The 20,162-nt window shown below is 38.2% G+C and overlaps 1 protein-coding gene across 3 annotated transcripts in view; it reads left to right on the top strand.

Moving 5' to 3' along the window:
- The first annotated feature begins 1,133 nt into the window (after positions 1–1,133).
- LOC102222176 (vasopressin V2 receptor) overlaps positions 1,134–20,162 on the top strand; it is a 46,486-nt gene continuing 27,457 nt past the window's right edge. For 2 of the 3 annotated variants that reach the window (XM_023335924.1, XM_023335914.1), the window contains exon 1: positions 1,134–1,356. The gene's annotated coding sequence lies outside the window, so the exon portion shown is untranslated. Of the gene's footprint in view, positions 1,357–3,864; positions 4,064–20,162 lie in introns of those variants that run through there. The other variant, XM_023335920.1, reaches the window with a different exon arrangement.

The raw sequence follows: 20,162 nt of genomic DNA, 5'->3' as shown, positions 1-20,162 counted from the left end.
TTCTTTGTTTACAACCCTTTAAAAAATGTTGTGTGAATTCAGACTCACCATACTACATGTAAACAAAGTCAAGTGCATGTGTGCTTTAATCTCAGTATCATTTAACTGCTCTGCGAATGTCTCAGATGTTAGCATTAGTAAACATTTAGTATCTGAAGACATTTCCAAAACGTCTGACCTTCATCTGCACATGCAATGAAAAAAAATGACTTGGAGAACTGATGCCAGATTTACTTGATTATTTGTTAATGTTACAAAAAAACTTGCATGTTTTTTTCCCCCACTTTTCTACTGTGCCCATTTTTTGTTGATCAATCGCATAAAAAAAATTAATTAGCATATTTGTTTTTGCAATGTACTTTAACTTTAGATGGCCAATGAAGGATGTTTATTACGTTTCCACATTGGAAACGTAATGTGGATGCAGCTCTGCAACAAGATTCCTCGCAAAACAGAGCCCTGCTATTAATTTCTAAGTTAGACCATTAAACAGCTTATTTTTATAAGATTTATCAAGTTGCTTCAAACTTTGCTCTTTTCTCCAGATGATATTTCTCCTAAGCTCACTGATCCTCCTGCTTGTTTTAAAATTTCATGCATCATTTCATTACCATCTGACCTGCAGTGTTGGACGAGAGTCTGCTGATTTACATTTCATCACTAGGTGGCAACAAGTGGCAACTTTCTGCAGCTGCTTTGGTGTAAAGGACTCGGTTGCAAAAGTTTAACATTTAAGAACAAAACACTAAATGGAGAGTGTTTTATTATTTTTGCCGCATTATTTAACTGCACTACAATCAAAGGTAAGCAGAATTTTGTTTAAGTTAATTTGTTTATAAAATCGAGCTTTTGCTCCAGAGCTGTTACTTAGTTTTCCTCTAGTTTACACATAAAAAAAGATGACATCTTCCAACACCTTCTGCTAAAATTATCCACTTTTTTTTTTTTTTTAGTTATAACTCCTAATAAGCCCAGTGGTTTTTGTTGGATCCGGAGCTATGACCACACAGACAGTGAGATAAATTGCCAAGCAAATAGACGCGATAGTGGCGCATTGATCAGGACTGACGTCTCGGTGACGTTCTGCACAAATAATTACGGTCCACCTCTTTCCGTGATAAGACCTTCGGTCATGAGGGCACATCTGAGTGCAATGATGCTGACCGATTTATCATCATCAGACCGCTTTTGTGTGGGAAAGTTGCAAACTTCTGCCTTTGTTTGAACATTTGCATACGGCACAGAGAACTCTTTAGAGATTAGGCCTTTTCTTCTTCAGATTGCGTTGTCTGAGGGAATCAGCAACACAATCGGGTCCTGCAGTGTGTGGAAGAAGTGCGTTGGAAATGGCTGCAGGTGAGTACTTCGGCGTTTGCCAGTTGTCTGTCTGTTGTGGTTTGACTGCCCGTTCAAAAATATATCAATTATTTACTCTGCAGAGACAGCCGACTGGCTCTGGGATGGTTCCACTCTATTTCACTTACAGTCAACCTGTTTTATTATACTTTCTGCATTTGCTCTTCTGCTCCAAAAGCAGCTTTTTTCAATCAGTGTAGTCCTCTCAGGTTGTTTACCTCAGCATAGTTCACATCACTTCCCATCACTGCTGAAAGATAGGCCTCCTCCACTTTGGTTTCCCCCCCTCTGAGCTGCTGCTGCTGCTGCTGTGTCCCCTCTGAGCCTCAGCTGGAGCCAAACCCCGAGGCAGATGGACATGGGTTTAGAAAGAAAGAGATGTTGCAACAAACCACCGGTCATTTGACCTTCATGGGTCGCCGTTCAATAGTTGCACATAAACCTTGTTTAAACTTTCACTGCGGTTTGTGCTGCAAGGGCGGCTTTTAAAACATCAACAACTTTTTTTTTTTTTTTCTTCAGGGTTTGAGCATTTTCAGCAGTCTGAAATGTTTCTGATGACAATAAATAGTACTTTGTACAAAATCTAGTTAAGTCTTTTGGTATGTCTTTTGTTTTCCTTTTATTTTATGTTCTAATTCAAGAAAATATTGTGCTCCAACAGGCAGTTCTCTTGATATCAAAGACTGTTGGGGGTTTTAAGATAAGTCAACATAAACGATAAACTGTTTGAGACAAGTAAAATTACTTGATCTTTTAATTTTGTAAGTATTATTGGTTTGTATCTTAAGATAAATGAAACATCCAGCTTCTGTCTGGCGTCTTGTGACTCTTCTGTTCTGCTTTTTCAGTTTCCTTCTGAACTTCTACAAGCTCAGAACATTTTAATGAGATTTTATGGGATAAACGAACACAAATTAAATCATAATTTAATTTTACATGTTTTTCAAATGGTTTTCAAGTATTTACAAAAAGAAATTTGCTAAGCCTTCTAAATGGGTTTCTATTCAGAGCTCTTTTCTCTGATACGATTAACTAAAATCCACTGCAGCCAGATGCATTTAGAAGTCACCGAATTACAATTTGACAAGTTGAATGTAGAAACATGTGATGTTGAGTAAAAGTTATGTCGTTTTAATTTCAAAAATATTTCTAACTTTTTTTTTTTTTCTAACTTTCTCATTAGTTTAAATAACTTTACATTTAAATTTTACCCAACTTCAATCAAAGATTTGGTACTGAGCCCCAGCAGTTTAAAATAACTTTTTTTTTCTCCCCTAAAAAGAGTGTACACTCAAAAGCTATTATACCAATGTGATCCAAGATCTAATGCATATAATTTGGAAAAGCGTATAAGATGTATCGCTCTCCTGATAGTGCTGTTTGAGTTGCAGGGGATTTTCATCCATCAGCTTGCCTTTGATCAGCCATCGTGAGGAACAGCTGTAACCAGTCAGCAGCTTTGTTTTCCTCTCTCCTTCAGTCCTTCCACTGAAACACTATGCCTTAGCCACATTAAGTTACACGAGCAGTCAGGTATTTCTTCTTGCGTGTGCCATCCTGAGTGGCTATATTGGGCTGCCAGCGCGACTCATGCCTGTCTGTTCACAGTAGCTGCCAGTGTTTCCCTCGACAGCAGCGTCTCTAACCAGAGACGCACTGAAAAGGGTTTGTGGTGGTTTTTGGTGATATTTGCAAAGGGGGAAAATTAATGTGGGGAGGAAACCGAAAATCATTTTGCAAACAAGAGTGAAGGAAGCGTATCTGCTGTGAAAAGTACTGTATGTTGTTTAGCATATTTTATCCAGTGGTTTTGCAATGATTTACAAAAGTATTCCCAGCCCTTTAACTTTTCCACATTTTGCAACTCTACAATCACAAACTTAAATGCACTTTTTTGAGATTTTATTTTGTGAAGCAGAATTACACACAGGTGGACTGTTAGGTTACCTCTCATCTATTGGTTGTACTGCTTTTTATTTAGAGGTATTGGAGTAGAGTGGGGTGAACAGGAAAACACACCAAACTATTCAGATTCTATTCATTTTTATTTTTTTGTAAAACTATTTCGAGCCGTGTAAAATTTTATTTGAAGGTGTGTGATCATGTCATGACAAAATGCAAAAAACTCAAAGCATGTGAATGTCTTTTTCTTTGTGCATTATGTACATTTTTACTGGGGGAAGCATATGCTGACGGAAAACCTTTCAGCATTAAGAAACTCTCATCGGTTTCTAGTATACTTTTGCATCAAGGCCTGCATCCAATCCTGCATTTTAAGCTGTTATTTTACTTCCAGGCGAATTAATAGCACGTTGTGAGTTTGTTGTGTCTTTTATGTCAATAAAAATTGGAAGCCAACTGTAAAATGGCTCATCTGCTCCAGGTTAGGTTGCTTCACTCACCTCTTATTTTTAGACCGTCAACCTGTTTACCTGCAACCAATCACGACAAAACTGTGTTGCCACATATATCGGCCAACAAGGAGCTTTAGCCTTCAACTTTGGCATCAGTCAATGTTTAACGGGGATCTCCTTTCTTTGTGCTCGTAGTCAAAACAAAAAGCTCACATGCTTTTGTTGCGCAACCGCGTTGCTTTCGTTGTATCTTGCAAACAAGATTTGAAAATCCATACCGCTCTCCGTTTCATCCCCGGGGATGTAATCCAAGGCTCCAGGCACAGCCGGGTGTTTAGGCACGCTCTCAGGTATGTGGTAAACATCTGCATGCAGCCATGCTCTCACTTCTTCCACCTGCTAACCAAGCTGGTCCTTAAATGCCCCTCTGCCCCCGGCATCCTGACCTGTCATCGCTTCAGAGAGGCTAAATATTGGGAATGTGTGTCAGGTACTTTATTGCATTGTGTCTGAATAAGATCCCGCTCGCTTTTCCCGAAGCCCTTCACAAACTATTTCTTTTTCCTCCCTCTGGCACTTACTGTGGGCTATTTCTGTTTGGTTATACTGTATGTTTATGATGAAAAGCAGAGGAGCTGTCTTCATTCTGAAGAAAACAATCTGGTTCATTATGGCAAACTGGCCACATGCTGGCTGGAGAGGAAACAAAAGAGGAGAAGTAAAGACAGTGATTGATTGGATATTGATGCGCTATTTGTTCCAGCTGAATGCCTTCCTCGTTTCTTGGCTTTACTTACCTGCTTTTTTTTTTCTTTGTTTTTTTGGTCTCTGGCCATTAAATGTGTTTTTGCATGTGCCATTACTGTGAGTTCAGCGGGTTTTAATGGAGTCGTATCGGAGCAAACATGCTGTACTCATGACAACCTGCATTACACTGCCCTGATGTCATGAAAGCCCTACTCTTTTGAACTTGTAGCATTTTGGCACTTTGTCAACTTGGCAGTCCTCCATTTTCCAACTTTGTGTTTACAACTAAAAAATATATATATATATATATACAGTATATCAGATGTGCTTGGTTAACAATGTAAAGGCCGTTTTTTCCAGAGAGGACTATTAGAAATAATGTAATCAATCTCCTGCATGTCCTGTGACTCATCAACTATCTCCCACCTGTTGTCACTGTTATTGAGGTGCAAAACACAACAAAATCACATTTGGCCGAAAATCACAACAAAAAGGCTTGTACATAATTTGAATCGTAACCTGTTTTGATCACACTTTAATTTCATGTAGAAATTCTAAAAGAAATACCCCCCGTGTACTTACCCCCATATTTCTTTTCACAATTACATTTATAAAAACATATTTACACAGAGTGTATGAAAAGAAATGAAGACATTTGTCTAATTTTAAATCAGACAAAACTTATCTTGCTTTGATTCAGTTAGGAATACCCAGGGCAGTTTTTAAAATTATTTTAGAGAATTATTTTTACATACAGAGAAGTTTACATAGATTTCCTGGAGATTTGGTAAAATTGGATTTCCCTCCACAGGTTTGCTGTGATTTAGGCCCATTCCTCCTGACAGGACTGGCAGAACTGAGTCAGGCTTATTGGCACATACCCCATGCACACATTTTTAGTTTTTCTTAAATATTTTCTATTATTATCATTACCACAGTCATTCCAACTGAAACATTTTCAAGATTACAGGCTTGTTGCATTCAAAAGCTTTATGATTTTAAGGTAAGTTCTGCAAATTATCTGCTTTCTGGGAAAAAAAAAGTCAACAATTTCAATTAATTGCAGGAAAACAAAAAGTGGGGTGGAGGGCTGTTTCTTAAAGTTTTCTCTTTTGTTGTTCATTTTCTGATTTCTACCTACTTGTGACAACCTTATGTCTTGAATGTCTGTGCTGCCCCCTCCCTTGTCTGCGGGTCACGCATTAAAGTTTTGATGAAAACTGGTTTCCGCAAATCCACCAGAAAACTCAGCTTTGATTGGATTTCTCCATTCACTGTGACGTCCCGGCTGGATTCTTTTTGTGGTTGTTGTTTTTTTTGTGTGTCTTATTCTGAGTGAAAAGTTGAAAGAGAAGGAGGTGAAAGTTAGGGTTTTGACATGTTGCCTTGTTTCCAAAATTTTGAAAATGAGCAAAGTGAAAAATGAAGTGATTTTACAAAACTGTACATAATGTTGGATGAAAGTGAAATAATTGAAAAAGCATATTATGTTGCAGTTCAAATAAAGGTGTAGTCCTTTTCTGTGGACCTGGTAATCTGTCTGAGAGGCTGCAGACATGTTTAATTTTCAGCCAGAAAGCATCTGGCCTGAGGACAGGGTCACCAGCAACATGCTTGAATTTGCACAGGTCTTGGAGAAGATAGGTTATAGTGTAGCTGTGAGTCTGCTTAGTTTTTATCTTTGACTTTTAGCCTGATTCAGTCAGGATTTTATAAAAATAAGTCTACAGAGAATGAATAAAATAAAACTTAATTGCTTCAATGGTTCTTTCTTACCTAAATTAAAGCAGAAATATTAATGATTTTGTTCTTGTTATATGGAGCTTCTTGTGATATTTTGTGGAATAATAAGATCAGAATAGCAGGCACACTTTTATTTATTGAATTTTCTTTGTTTTCCAGTTGTTTATGAAAAAAAACTCTCAGCGCTCCTTTCTTTGAAAACAAAGTAAGATAAAGGTTTTCCTCATTCTTTTTGTCAACCTCAAATTTCTTGCACACGTCTTCCTGGCTCCTTCGCCTCATCTACATCAAAGCCTCTAAGTATCAACAGCTTCCCATCATATTTCCATATAATCCTAAAAAAACAAAACAAGGTAAAGCTGAAAAAAGTGTTTCACATATGGCTTCATTTTTCAGATTTTTGCAGTGACCTCATGCTCTAATTTTACCAGGCTAGGTCCAGCACACTCCTGAGAACTAGCAGCTCTGAATGTAAAACAGGTGCTGTTTAAGCACAGCAGAGTTACGTGTGTGGAAAAAATCTTGATTCTTGTGTCTATATCACCTTGCAAACATTTCTATATTCCATGAACTTCTCAACATTTTGTCAGGTTATGACCTCAACCTTCAATGAAAGGTTGCATTTGTATTTCATGTGATAGACCAACACAAAGCGGTGCATACTGTAACAGTGAAGAAGAAGGAAAATATCACAGTAGTTTTGCTTACTAAAAAAAATACCAGGGTTAATAGCAGAACCACATTTCACTTCAGGTACAGCTGCAAGTCTCTTGAGTGCATAAAGAGACTGAAGCTTGTGCCCAATCTTCTTAGCAAAATAGCCCAAATCTGGGGTGTAAAAACTTGGATGAAGTGCAGTATAAGTCCTCTAAATGTTCGCTTTTACTCTAGTCAAGGCAAATTAAGACTGAAGATGGAATTCAGGTGATTTTCATTTTTAAGCAAGTAGCTTTGCTTTAAAGAATCAATACGTGGAGTGAAAGTGGAAACAACTCACTTCTATAAATTACTTTAAAGACATGTAGCCATTACTCATCAACTCATTTTTATCACAATACATGCAATCACTCATTAGAAAGATCAATCACTCATGACGAGTGATTGGTCGTCATATTTTGAGGACCAAACATCAGTGAATCTTACTTTGAGGACCAAAGATCCCAGATAGTTATTTGGACACAAGAATATATTCCAGAAAGTTCTTAATCTAAAAACAAAACAAATAAAAACAAAATCAGCTTCATTTTACTATAAAAATATTTAAATTAGAATGACCAAATTACATATTAAGATGAGTCATATATTCTGACCAGGAAATTCTTATTGTCTTTGGCATGACCGTAACATGGAAGGCATGCAAAAGTTACACAGCCATGCATTCACTTAAAGAAAAAAAAAAAGCACAGTGGTTTTTCATTTGGATGTGATGGTAAAATCAACAAGTGTTTATGGATCCAAGTGGGGCTGCATCTATGGTTTCACTGACAAGTTTACATTCCAGTGTTGATCAAGACATGTTGTATGAATCAAGCTGGGTTGAATCACTACTCAAGAGAATAAAACAATACGGTGCATTGTGGGTTTACTATACCACCAAGTGTTGCATTCATGATCTTTACAGTTGTAGGAACTTTCACTTTCATGGGTATTTCTGAAGGCCAGCAAAATACAGTATATTGATTTCGTTTTGGTTCTTCTTTCAAAACCATGGCTTGAGCCACTTGGAAATGGGTTCTGGGCCACATGTGGCTTGCTGGCTGCCATTTAAAGTGGCCTGATATGAAATAAGCTTGACTAGTTGTCAGGATAATGACTAACACATGCCCATATGAGTCGGCCTAAATTGTGAACCATTTAGCTCAGAACAGTTGGTAAAAGGCAAAGAAGAAGTGGGGCCACCCAGGGATGGTTTATTTTCAAGAGTGGTCATTTTCTTAAATCCCCTATAGCCCTGTAGCCCTGAAGGGTTTCCCCTTCAACATTTATGAGTTATTCATGGAAGGTGCAGCGTGGCATACTTAAAAAGTGACATTTATTGCTTCACATGGCCTTCAAAACATGACCATTGTGGAAAAGGGAACACCTAATCCACTGTTGATTCTCTGAGAGCTGTCATCTTTCCCATTTGGCAGGTTGATGCATTGGCATAGCACTCCTGTCACTGCCTTGTCATTGTAATTGCAGGAGCCCAGAGACTGAACAACAGCAGATGGAGACAGGAGCTGAACTCGCACTGTCAGAGCATTTAGCCAGCACTGTAAATTTTAGGGCTTTGAGGCAAGACGCAGGTTTTCTCCACATCCCAGATTGCATAACGTGAGTTACACCTTTATCTGTCCCTGGAGAAAAAGAGGGATAAAACATGTCCAGGGATATTTTGTAGTCCTTAAAGTTAAAGTGATTCTGGATCCCCTTTGGCTTTTCTGTCTTCTAGAGTTGCACAGCTCAGGAATTTGTGGTAGCAGTGCCATACAAGACTTTCTTACTGGCGTATCATTTACTTTAGCACCATACCAACTTCGCTGATGTGAGTCTAAAGTGATTTCAGCACAGCCCAAGCTGATGTACATCCGTGTCTAGACATGGTATGAGAAAGTCAGTCTATCAAATAAGCACTCGGGGTCAGGTTGACACGCTGAGCCCGATCAAGTTTTGAGACTCGTTTTACACAAAGGGCTTCATTAAGCAAACGGGATGAGTGGACACCCCTGCATGCGCACGCCCACACACTCACACACACACACCGACAGGTGAGGCTGGCCTCTCAGCACAGAGTAAAAACTTGACACTCCTGCTGTGTGCTATATATGGTGAGGGACACTCAATGTTTCATTGACTGTAACAGGAGATGAAAGCGACTTTTACAACACCTTTTACCGGATGCCAGTCATGTTAAAAGTAAGGCAACCCCAATTAATATTTAGGTCTTTCAAATTAAAATTTCACATACCAATGTCTAACCCTTTTCTTATTGTTTTTAAAGAATATAATTGCAACTAAACCCCCCTAAATTAACCTGCATTTTAAAACTAAACTAAACAAAAAAAAACTGAGAAACCCAACCCTCACATAGATAATCCTCCCTTCGTTGGTTGAAATAACTTCAGTGAGTTGCTTCTTGTATACCAGAGCTGAACATCAGTTTGTAGCAAATGTAAAGTGTTTTAGAGGTTTTTTACATGTTCAAGTCACGCCACAGCACCTCAGAGAGTTCAAGATATGGGCTCTAACTTGTTCCAGACTTTTCCTATTGTAATTCTAGGCCAGTCTTTGGAGAACTTACTGGTCAAACTGAGAGGCAATGCAATGTTTTACTGCACTGCTATATTTGTAGAAATAAGCAGACCTTCATTAAAGGGTCAACAGCCGAAAACCCTTTCTACTGTTCTTTAAACATTCAGCCTCCAATGTTTGCAAAAAACACCTAAACAAGTCTGATAGATTTTGGAATCAGTTCACAAGGACTGATGATGTTTAAAAACAATGTTTTGGCTGCAAGAAACCTGATGTTAAGGGAATAATAGAGATGCTAAATTTCCATGAAAAAAACCCAAACAAACAAAAAAACAACACCTCTTCAAATTGATCAGAAGCGGGCCTCGGCTGTTGTTTGTGTCACAGAGAACGTGGAACTGGTGGGGGGACTGGTGGATTTATCTGCATTCACCCAGTAAATTCAGGAAGTAAACTTCTTCAGACTAGATTAAAGGACTTAAAAACCTCAAGAGGTTCAAGCTGGAGGTTTTGCATTAGCCTTTTTAGTCCCTTGACCAAGACCACTTTGAAAATCTGTGAGCATGCGTCATAAGAGGACGATGCCATGGTTATCTGATAGAAGCAGATGCTTGTTTTTGGAAGAAGAATTTGATTAAGCCAGAAATCCTTCTCTCTATTTGCTCCAACCGTTTGAAATGTTAAAGACGATAACCGAGTGCTGTCCCACTGAAAAATGAGTTTTATAAAGAATGCCCAGCAGGAGTAACCAATAATTATGCCTCCAGTAATTTTGCTGAAAATATATATTTTAACTTAGTGTCCCGTACTTGATCAATTGTCCAAACAAAATTAAAAGTCAGCTTTTGGTGAATGTTTTCAGAGTAATTTAATGAGACAAAAAAAAGCTGAATTTATTTGAAGGCCTTTTGGTTCCAGGTGTGCCAATAAATTTGTCTTGTAATGTACAGGAATAAAACTTAGCTAAAGATTTTCCTTTAATCCTTCCCTCAGTTTTTGTCCCTCCTAATGCTGTTAATATCAGAAATAAAAAAGCAGTTTTTTTTGGAACATGAAATAATTACGTTATCTTCAATTTTATTCCCTTAGCTCATGGAAATTCTAACTATATTTTTGCATGCTTTCGTCTCACTGGTGTCTATCTGGCCAAAATGATACTTAGCCAAACTCAAATTTACACTCCCTGCCACTCTGAAGTGACTTTGTGCCACTAAAATTACAATGAAGGATTAAAACAACCTGCAATGAGCCTTTTTAATCTTTTCAGCCCCTCTCTCATAGACTGTGCATTAATTACCACTCAGAGTGGATTTAAGTGAAATTACACCCAGCTGCATATCACCATAAGAACCATAGGTCATAACCAGATATAAGGTTGATTCACTTTAACTTATGGTATGTGAAGCATTTGAATGTGGAAACGCACACCGGCCCAGGCGTGCACAGACACACAAACACGTACATGCAATAAATCAGACAAGGAACTACGCTGCTGACATGTAAACACACCACAGAAGTCCCTTTCTTTTCTTTCGGTCCTCAAACAGAGAACCAGTCATCCCTCCGTTCTTCTCTCCACTCTTTCCCTCAGTTTCCTTCACACTGCACTCTTTCAGTCCATGCCTGTGTTTTTTGTTTTTTGTGACTGCAGGTAATTAAACAGCATCATCATTAAAACTATGTCTGTGCTGTAATTCATGTAGAGCTTTGCATGACGTACAAAAAAGCATACAAAAATGCAAATTTAAGCTGGAAAAAGACTAGTTTATTATTAATAAATTACCATATATTGATGAAAACACCAACATTTCTTCAAAAAAGAGATTTTAGCTCAAAAACATTATTTGTTTTTAGCTCAAAACAAATAATGCTGTTTTGTTCAATACTAGTCATGTGCTGTACAAAGATAATGTTATGGATGACAAACATACACTAGAAAGTATTGTGGAGCAAGAAATAGTTAAATGCAGTCTAAATTCTTTTAAAAAACTGTGGAATACTCCTTTAATCCTTGGGAGATGTGGAAGCTGCTTTACTTATGGATCAGAAACCAAACTCAGAGTCCTCATCCAGCAAAGGCCTGTTTTCCTTTAGCCTTTTCCCAGTGGCACCAAGCAGCGCTGCTCGATTTGTTTGGACTTTTGTAAGGGACTTGCTCTTGTAACACATCCAGTGTCTTCACCTCTCCACCCCCAGCTAAGTAGATTCTAAAAATGGGACTGGTACCATGTAACCATTACTAGTAGAGCCGAGTCAAACTGCGCTGAGCTGGTCGTAGTTGAAAAGGGCCATGGCAGTGCTTAACACACAGCAACTCCCAATTGACTAATTGCAAAGAAATAAAAAATAGTGCTAATCTTGCCCCACAGGCCATGCAGTCCTGGTCAAAGAGCCATATGAAATACCTCGCCTGCTGGTATCTATCAGGTTGGATTCTCCTCAGCTTAACAACATTTACGTGGATCTCCACTCACCAAATCTACTGTCATGGAAAGCTTTGCGTCTCTACCCTGGCTTCCTCTTTTTGTTTGACTCTGTATTTACAAAGTGAAATTGATACACCTCCATTGTCTGTGTTGCGGTGTGTGTGCGTGTGTGTGTGTGTGTGTGTGTGTGCGTGTGTGTGTGTGTGTGTGTCTGTCCAGCTGAAACTCTTCACCTGTCTCTTCCACTTTGCGTAACACAGACTCACTGAGTGCTGTCTTTTGGAAACAACGGGGACGTTCCAGGATTCAGGGAGAGCTGTCTAAACAAACAGCTGCAGCTCATCTGATGCTTGTCTCTATTCCATCACTGCCATTCTTCTCTTCATGCGCTGCTGCTCTCGATTATTTAAAAATCCATACTGCGCACAGAAATGCAGGTACACACATTTAGAGAGGCCTGCTGCAAGATGCCCCGGAGCGAAACTGCATCAGAGCGTTTGCTTCTATTTACCCTACTCTCTCCTCTGTGCATATCCACCTATAGGTATCAATCAAGCACACACTCTACTGCACATGGCATCTTAATTATATTTTGCCTAAAGCAACAGAAACAGACTATTGCTTTTGCTGTTGTTGGAGTTCCACTTTCTCCCAGATATGTTGCGTGTTTTCATGGCAATTTGATCAAAGGCGGTTTTAATTGGAAAGAGGAACCATGAATGTCCAATATCAACAAGAAGCACTTGAAGAAGATTATTACAGGTAGGATGGCTCTTCAGAGTAAGGACATAACTAAAGATTGATTTTATGCTTCAATGAAGCGCTGTGTATGCAACAAACAGAACAAACATACAGTCAAAGTCCTATAGAGTCTGCTGATATGAAGCCTCACTAATGGAGCTTTCTCTCATGGGAGTGTTTGAGGGAAGATGTTTCATTCAAGCTGATGTGAACATCCTTAATTTCTTACAAATAAATTCAAACCCTTCAAACATTTTAGCATATTTTTCTGTGTAAAAAAACTCCAACAAATATCATTGTATTTTACTTGGAGTTTATACAAATATGAAAGGCATGGCACGTGTTGAAATTCAGCCTCCATACTAAAGCCTGATTTCACTTCAGTTTTCTTCAATTCAGTTCAGTAAACAAAAATACCATATTAATCCCAGAAGGAAGCTAAAAGTTGTTGCGACTCATTCAGTTCTCTTCAAACAGTTGTTGTAGATGCTGATGGCTGTGGGGCGAGAAGGATCTCCTGTGGCAGTTTGTGTTACAGTGGTTCAAAGGAAGCCTCTGACTGAAGACACTGTTGTTGGAGACTGTGTCATGAAAGGGCTGCTCAAAAAAGTTGACTGTAATGCCACTGGTTCTATGAAGAATCCTTCTTTGCATAATAATCTCCAGATTTTCCAGAGTACTCCTTGATCCGGTTATTGAGCCTTTTTAAATCACTGGCTTTGATGTTGCTTCCCAAACAGTGAATGGCAGAATAGACTACCTTCTCCACAACACACTTTCAGGAGATATGCAGCACATTTCTGTAAACACGGAAGGATCTAAGCTTCCTCAAGAGAGGAAAACCTGCTCTTTCCTAAGCAGCTACAATAGGCTGGAATCAGGGTTCTCTGAGATGGATCTTCCAGCATCCAGTTGCTGAACCTTAAGAGTCATAACAGAAAGACATCAGATGCGGAAAATATGCAACAGGGCCGCACATATTTAGCTTTTATTGCATAAATATGTTCATATTTCCCAATCCACTTTGTCTTCTTTTGTACGCTATTGTGTAATAGCGTGGAGTATAAATACTTCAAACATAGCACCTATTAGTCTTTACTGTCACATAATGGAATAAATAAAACTGGAAGACGTCACATAAATCTACTCCACTTCTGATAAACCAACCTAAACAGTTTAATCTGTTCAAATCCATTCAAGTACAAATGTACACCTTCGAACAGTAATGTGTTCATTTGCTAATGACGTAAATAAAAATACACAAAGAGTGAACAATGACCCGCCTCAGGAGGACTGTGAGTGTGATGCAGCAGGGAGGAAACGAAGTGGAAGAAAGAAATCCCGACTTTCATCGTTTTCTACTGAACCCCTCTGAAGTACACAGAGTGCTACTCAGCACATCTGCATTCTCACTTCTCGCATTCGGCACAACTATAAACAAACTTTCTTCTGCTTGGAAACACGGCGCTGCTTACCTGTGTACACATTCTGAGTAAACACTGACCACGCCGCCTCCCCCTGCTATCACGTTGTGCTTACAGGCTGTTTTTTTTTTTTTTTTAATTCTGGAAGATCACTCAGTGCTCATGGCTCTTTATTCTGCTATGGCGTCACTCCTGTTCTCCCATTTCCCCCCCCCCTCCCCTTCTCTGAACATGTACAGATTACCATCTGTACCAATTCAGCTCTTTTTTTCTGACTGATTTACAGATTCCTCACAATAACATCAAAAAGTTGAATTTATTTATTTAATTTAAAAAGTGAAACTTAGAATAATTGGTTAATTTTGATAGCTATAACCGAAATCAGTTTCTCAGACAATTTGAATGCTACATCAGACTATTGAAAAATATATTTCAATGCATAATCATAGAGGAAGACTGCTGACCAAGCTGTTAAGCAGAGCGTCTCTGAGAGGCTACACAAAAAGTTAATATCCATGCTATCACTGTGCTGTAAACTGGTCAAAATCTGTTTTGCTAAAAGGAAGACAAGAGACTCTATAGCCAACAATGCAGCTAAGCTCAATGATATTATACTAGTAATCTGGGCAGAACCGTGGGCGGATTGCCTCCATGTTACTCTGATTCAGTAATTCATGCAGAAGGAGCGCTTACTAAGTACTGAGTGAACATACTTAACAGTGCAAAGAATAATTAAAAAAATACATATTTGTTTTATTTCAGCTTAAAGTGGTAAACATTTTAAAAGCCATTGTCTTAAATGCTGCCCTCTTCACTGCATTATCACCAAACCGTTTAGAAGCTTCTTCACTTTGGGTAAAAAGAAACTTTGCTGCCTCAATTGTTAACTATTCATTGATTTTCAAGCTTCTTTTCTTCATTTTCTTCTCTTTTGTGTCCCCTGTTCTCCTTCCTGCTTGGTCTCTGTCAATATACTTGCTTCGTTGTTTTCCCTTACTTATCAAATCCTTAAGCCTCTGTATGTTTGCTGTACACCCACACACACACACACACACACACACACACACACACACACACACACACACACACACGCACACACACACACACACACACACACACACACACACACACACAATCCATCAATGCCATCTAGTAAAAGGGTTTTGACAGAATGAACACAAAAACAGACTCATAAACAAGAACTAGTAAAAAAAAAAACGCGAACGAGAGGAGGAAAAAATGTTTCAAGGTCTTGACAGTCACCCCACATGTGCACCAATATGCAGAAAAGGTCTGTTCTCAGGACCCCTATTCATACACTATAAATATTGATACTCCGCATATACTGTAGAGTAAGCAACGTTCCAGTCCTTGTTTATTCAAATCACAGTGGGTCTATTAATTTCACTCTCATTACAGGCTTAATTTTTCTTTCACCGTTCTTTCTTCACTGCGTATTCACTGATCTCCAGAGGTGCAGGTCAGCTGGTCACATTTATTTACCCTAAAGGCAGTAGTTCTCAAGCATTTTACAATGAATACGACCTCAGTTAATAGCACCATCTTGACAGATAGCTTATGACTGTCAGAGCGACGGGGGCTCAGGAGGAAGGAGGTCGTCCTGTAACCTGTACCTACTCTGCCTTTTGTCCTTCAGCCACCTTGTCTGCCGGTGATGGTCAGAGGGCGCAGTGGCGCCAACTTTCACCTCGCTCCTGTCAGCCTGCCGCAGGGCAGCTGTGTCTACAGTGTAGCTTTCCACCACCAGTGTGCATGATTGAGTGGAAATCGCTTTGGAGTCGTTTTATCATTTACCGTAATGGTATTGCAGCAAGACTTTGCCTTTTTAAGTCGTGGTGTACTACATTGGGGTCAGTGGGAAGAGTAGTTATTTTGAAATCTGTGAAATTTGTTCTCAATTGCAGCTTCTTTCTGCCACATTGATGATGTGCAAATCATTCATCCCCAAGTCCCCTACTGACCAGTATCTTGATATCAGTGAGAGCAATTGGGTGAACGTGGCTCTAGAGTAAAACACTTTGAGTGGTCAGCATGACTAAAACTGTGGTAATTCTTCGGACTGTGTGATGGGTTGAAAAAAGGGTTTAACTATGGAATTCTTTTTAACATTAAGAAGTTAAGAAGTCAGGAACGCTGGAAGTCCTGGAACAGCTGGAAGTCAGGACTTCAGCACACGATCTGCCTGCTTTACATGTCAAAAACACAAAACCTTAACAAATACTTTTGCTCCAGGTTTTAGTGCAAATATCTTAGCACACTTGAAATAAGAGAAAACTAATTTAGAAGTAATGTCTCAGATTACTTGGGTGCTTGTTTTAAGTCAATAATTTGCTAATATTGAGGAGAAAGTACTAGTTCCTTTGGGAGATTATTCCACTAAAAATATAGAAAAAATATCTTGTTATAAGTGAAATAATCTGTCAATGGAACAAATACTTTTTTAAGGAAAAATGACCTAAAACAAGCTCATATATTTTACTGAAAAGTTATTTGTAAGTTAACTCTGTCTTACTTTTTGTCTTAATTTTGTGTTTTTGCAGTGTACTGATTGAACTGTGCACTCTGACTCCTTCTGAAAGTTAAATAGAATGTGTGACCTGGACTGATTGAATTAAATATAAAGGGTTTGGCAAACTGTCTTATTTTATAAGTATAAAAAATCTAAAATAATAATGTAAGTCAAATAAACCCTGTAATTGTGGATCGTGGAAGCAGTTCTGCCATGAATTAAGCCTCAATTTCCAGCCAAATAGTGATTTAAAAAAAACAAAACCAAAACAACTACTTTCCACTTTAAATGGCTTCAGCTAAAAAACAACAAAGTCAAACTCTTGATTCATATGTGACTGATAACATCCTTTGGCGACATAATGGCATTCCATTACCACATGTCATCGTTGATTCCTATCTGTTTTTTCTCATACTTAGTTTTTCTTCGACTTCATAAAAAAAAAAAGTGTTCACAGAAAAATGGGGCAATAAATATGTCTGATGGTTCAAGTGGAGAAGCCCCCCCCCCCCCGCTGAATAATCAAGAAAAGCATTCGCGTAAACATTTGGTTTAAATGGATTTGTTGGCCGTATCTGATTTCTAATCATGAACACAAAGCCATTTTACTCACAGAACTAACCTCTGCTAATCTCCCCCTGAGATTACTGTTTTAATTATGGCCTTGGCTGTTCACGCAGATTGTACATGAGTGCACAAAAACATACTAGACTGAATGCAGCAGTGCTGTGTTTAGCTCTGCTATCAGGTCGTGCTCCAGCCGTATCTGTGCAGGCTGGTGGCTCTGATCTGTCTTCACAAGCTTCCATTTATAACCCGGCTGGCAGTGAGACTCGCAGCAAGGCCGTTCAGCGCATTCATCTATGTCTATTATGGCTATTAGTATGATAAAGCATATGGAGATAATAGTTGTATGAGAAGTGATTCTGGCTATCAAACTGTGACCACATGCGTACACACATATGCGACAAATTAATTTAGCCCCCAACCCATCCTTTAATTTCATAAACAGTTTATGTCATAGAGAATCCTTTGATACGAGCAGGAAAAAAAAAACATTAAGCACGTCTGGACTATTTTAGGAGGATTATTTGTTCATTGACATCACCTTGAAGTAAAGCAGACCACAAATGCGATCCCTGCCGCAGCTCTCAAATGACATGTTGCTGTGACTGAACCTTTTTTTAAAAGGTGAAAGGCTGGTTTTCACCTAATTAAAAAAAAAATGTTTTAAGGAACAAAAGTATTCAAATCTCTTGAAATTTTGCGCATTTTGTTTTATTTGAGCCATACACATTAATGATTTTGATTGAGATTTTATGTGATAGATCAACATGAAGTAGTAAAATAGAGCACAGGTGTGGTTGTGTGAGGTGGAAGGACCTTGTATGTTTTTGTCAACTTTTGTTCAAATTAAAATCTAAAAACGACGGCGTTTCTTTGTGTTCTCCCCTTTTTAGAAAATGATTGGTTTAGTTTTTTTTTTTTTTTACATTTGTCTTAGATATCTAGTTGGTAGTGCAGTGGTTAACGCTGTGACTTCAATTCTAAAACATTGAAATTTTTTCTATATATTTACATTCTGCTACTGGAGAAGGTGCTGTACAATGAATATTACATTATTGAATATTTTCATACAAGTTACATAGTGGCAAAATGTGCTAATTTGTTTATTGTCTTTACATTTTTAACGTTCATTTAAGAATTTAAACAAATTCTTACTGTAACATTAAAATAAAACATTTACAGAGCTTCATACAGTTATTGCTTAAATGTCTGTTTTTTCATCAGAACCAATTTTTCTCTGCACAGGAAGATGACACTGATCATTTTCTTCTGAGACAGTTTTTACATCCAGCCTCTCTACTCCCTGGAATCAGCACAACTTTCTATTAACCAGAATAAAAATTAAATATAAAGAAAAAAGGAGGCCTGTGCATCACGTTTGCTCATAGTTGTCTGGTGAAGAGACAGCGATAGTTAAAATGCTAATATGAATGCAAAGAATGCAGGTGTTTTCTAGAGAATTGTGCGGAGAAGTATGAAAGATGTTAATCAGTGTGTGGATGTTTGTGTGAATGGGTGAATAATGTACGAAGTCCTTTGGGGTTCTCTGGCCTTGATAAAATGCTGTACAAGTACAGGCCGTTTACCATTTAATAAATCAAATGAAACAACTCGGTGATGATTTTATTTGATTCCTGAAGATGTTTGTCCTGGAGGAAATAGTGTGTAATATGTGTGAGCAGAGTGAGATGGTACACCTGTCAAATTTTGCTTCCTGGTGAGGATGAAAGGCAGGCACATGCTCTTTACCCAGGGAGGCATTTGGAGGAACATTGAGGAGATCTGGAGGATCCAGAATGAGGAGGAGAAGGTGAGTATTTGGTGCGGAAGGATCAGAGGTTAGAAGCAGAGATTATGCTTCCATAACTGGAACCAATTAATCACAGAAAGAACTGAGAAGTCTCTGTTTCCTCTGCCACTCTTTTAAAGTCTGCCTTGATTAGCTCAGACGAGCTCCAGCTAGAGCTTGTTCACCTGCAGCACGATGTACGTCTTACTTTATTAGCCCACAAAACGATAAAACTGCTTCTTCTGACTCTTCATGTTTGTAAACACCAGAGGCCAGATTAATTTGGAACCATGCTGCAGAATCCATGTGGGTTTGACTTTTTAATCTCTCCTTCCATTTTTTTAAGCTTTGATTAACTTCCTCACTAGAAATAAGTGTACTATGAAATCACAAATTTGTCTGCAAGTGATATTTAAACATCTGAATCTAATCAGTTCTTGGGTCATTCCAGAAGTCTTTCAAACGGACAAAATCTAAACAGCGGCTCATAGCCAGAATGAGTTAATTACAGCTAAAGAACTGTTCAAATTATGATCATAAAGCTGTTTTAAGAACATATACCTCTTTCTGTTTCCTCTCTAGCATTTAAAAACGCTTTAAACATAGAAGTGCAGGTGATTGCATCATCTATAGATTATGTTCTGTTTTTTGTAAACTCTATTATAAAGTTAAACATGATAAAAATAATGTTTGTCTTCTTGACAAAGACCCGCAGCCTTATGTAAACTGTCGGAAAAAGTGTTTGTTTGTATATTTAGCATTTGTCTAGATACTCTTTAGATGTCTGCACGCTGATGTTTATCTTTACGAACCACTGACTTTGACAGTGGTTCGTAGAGATAAACTTGTGGCCGTAAGTGAAAAGCATTTATTCAGTACGACTGGATACAAATGCAAGACACACTTTTCAGATTTTTGTTTGTAAGAAGTCTTGAAATGACTTTAAATGTAAAATGGTAAAAATGCAATACTCAAATCTTTTTTGGTTTGTACCTGATTTGCCAGGTAGAAAAACTTTAGCATTAGGATTTTTATTCAAAGGATTCAACAGTTTTTTTTTTCTGACATAATTTTTAGTTAAGAAATTTTTTTAGAACTGTTTCCTGTGATTTTTTTTTCTAAAGAAAGCAAGTGAAGAAAAATTGATATTTTATAAGAAATTTGTGCTGTGAACAACACATTTGATGGTTTTGTTAAAAAAAAAAGGCAAGGAAAACAGCATTTACAGATAAAACAGAACTAGCTGAG

This window comes from Xiphophorus maculatus, chromosome 1 (assembly GCF_002775205.1).
Source record: "Xiphophorus maculatus strain JP 163 A chromosome 1, X_maculatus-5.0-male, whole genome shotgun sequence".
In the NCBI taxonomy this organism is placed as follows: Eukaryota; Metazoa; Chordata; class Actinopteri; order Cyprinodontiformes; family Poeciliidae; genus Xiphophorus; species Xiphophorus maculatus.
Note: the sequence above shows the minus strand (reverse complement) of the source record. Positions and strands in the feature narration are given on the sequence as shown.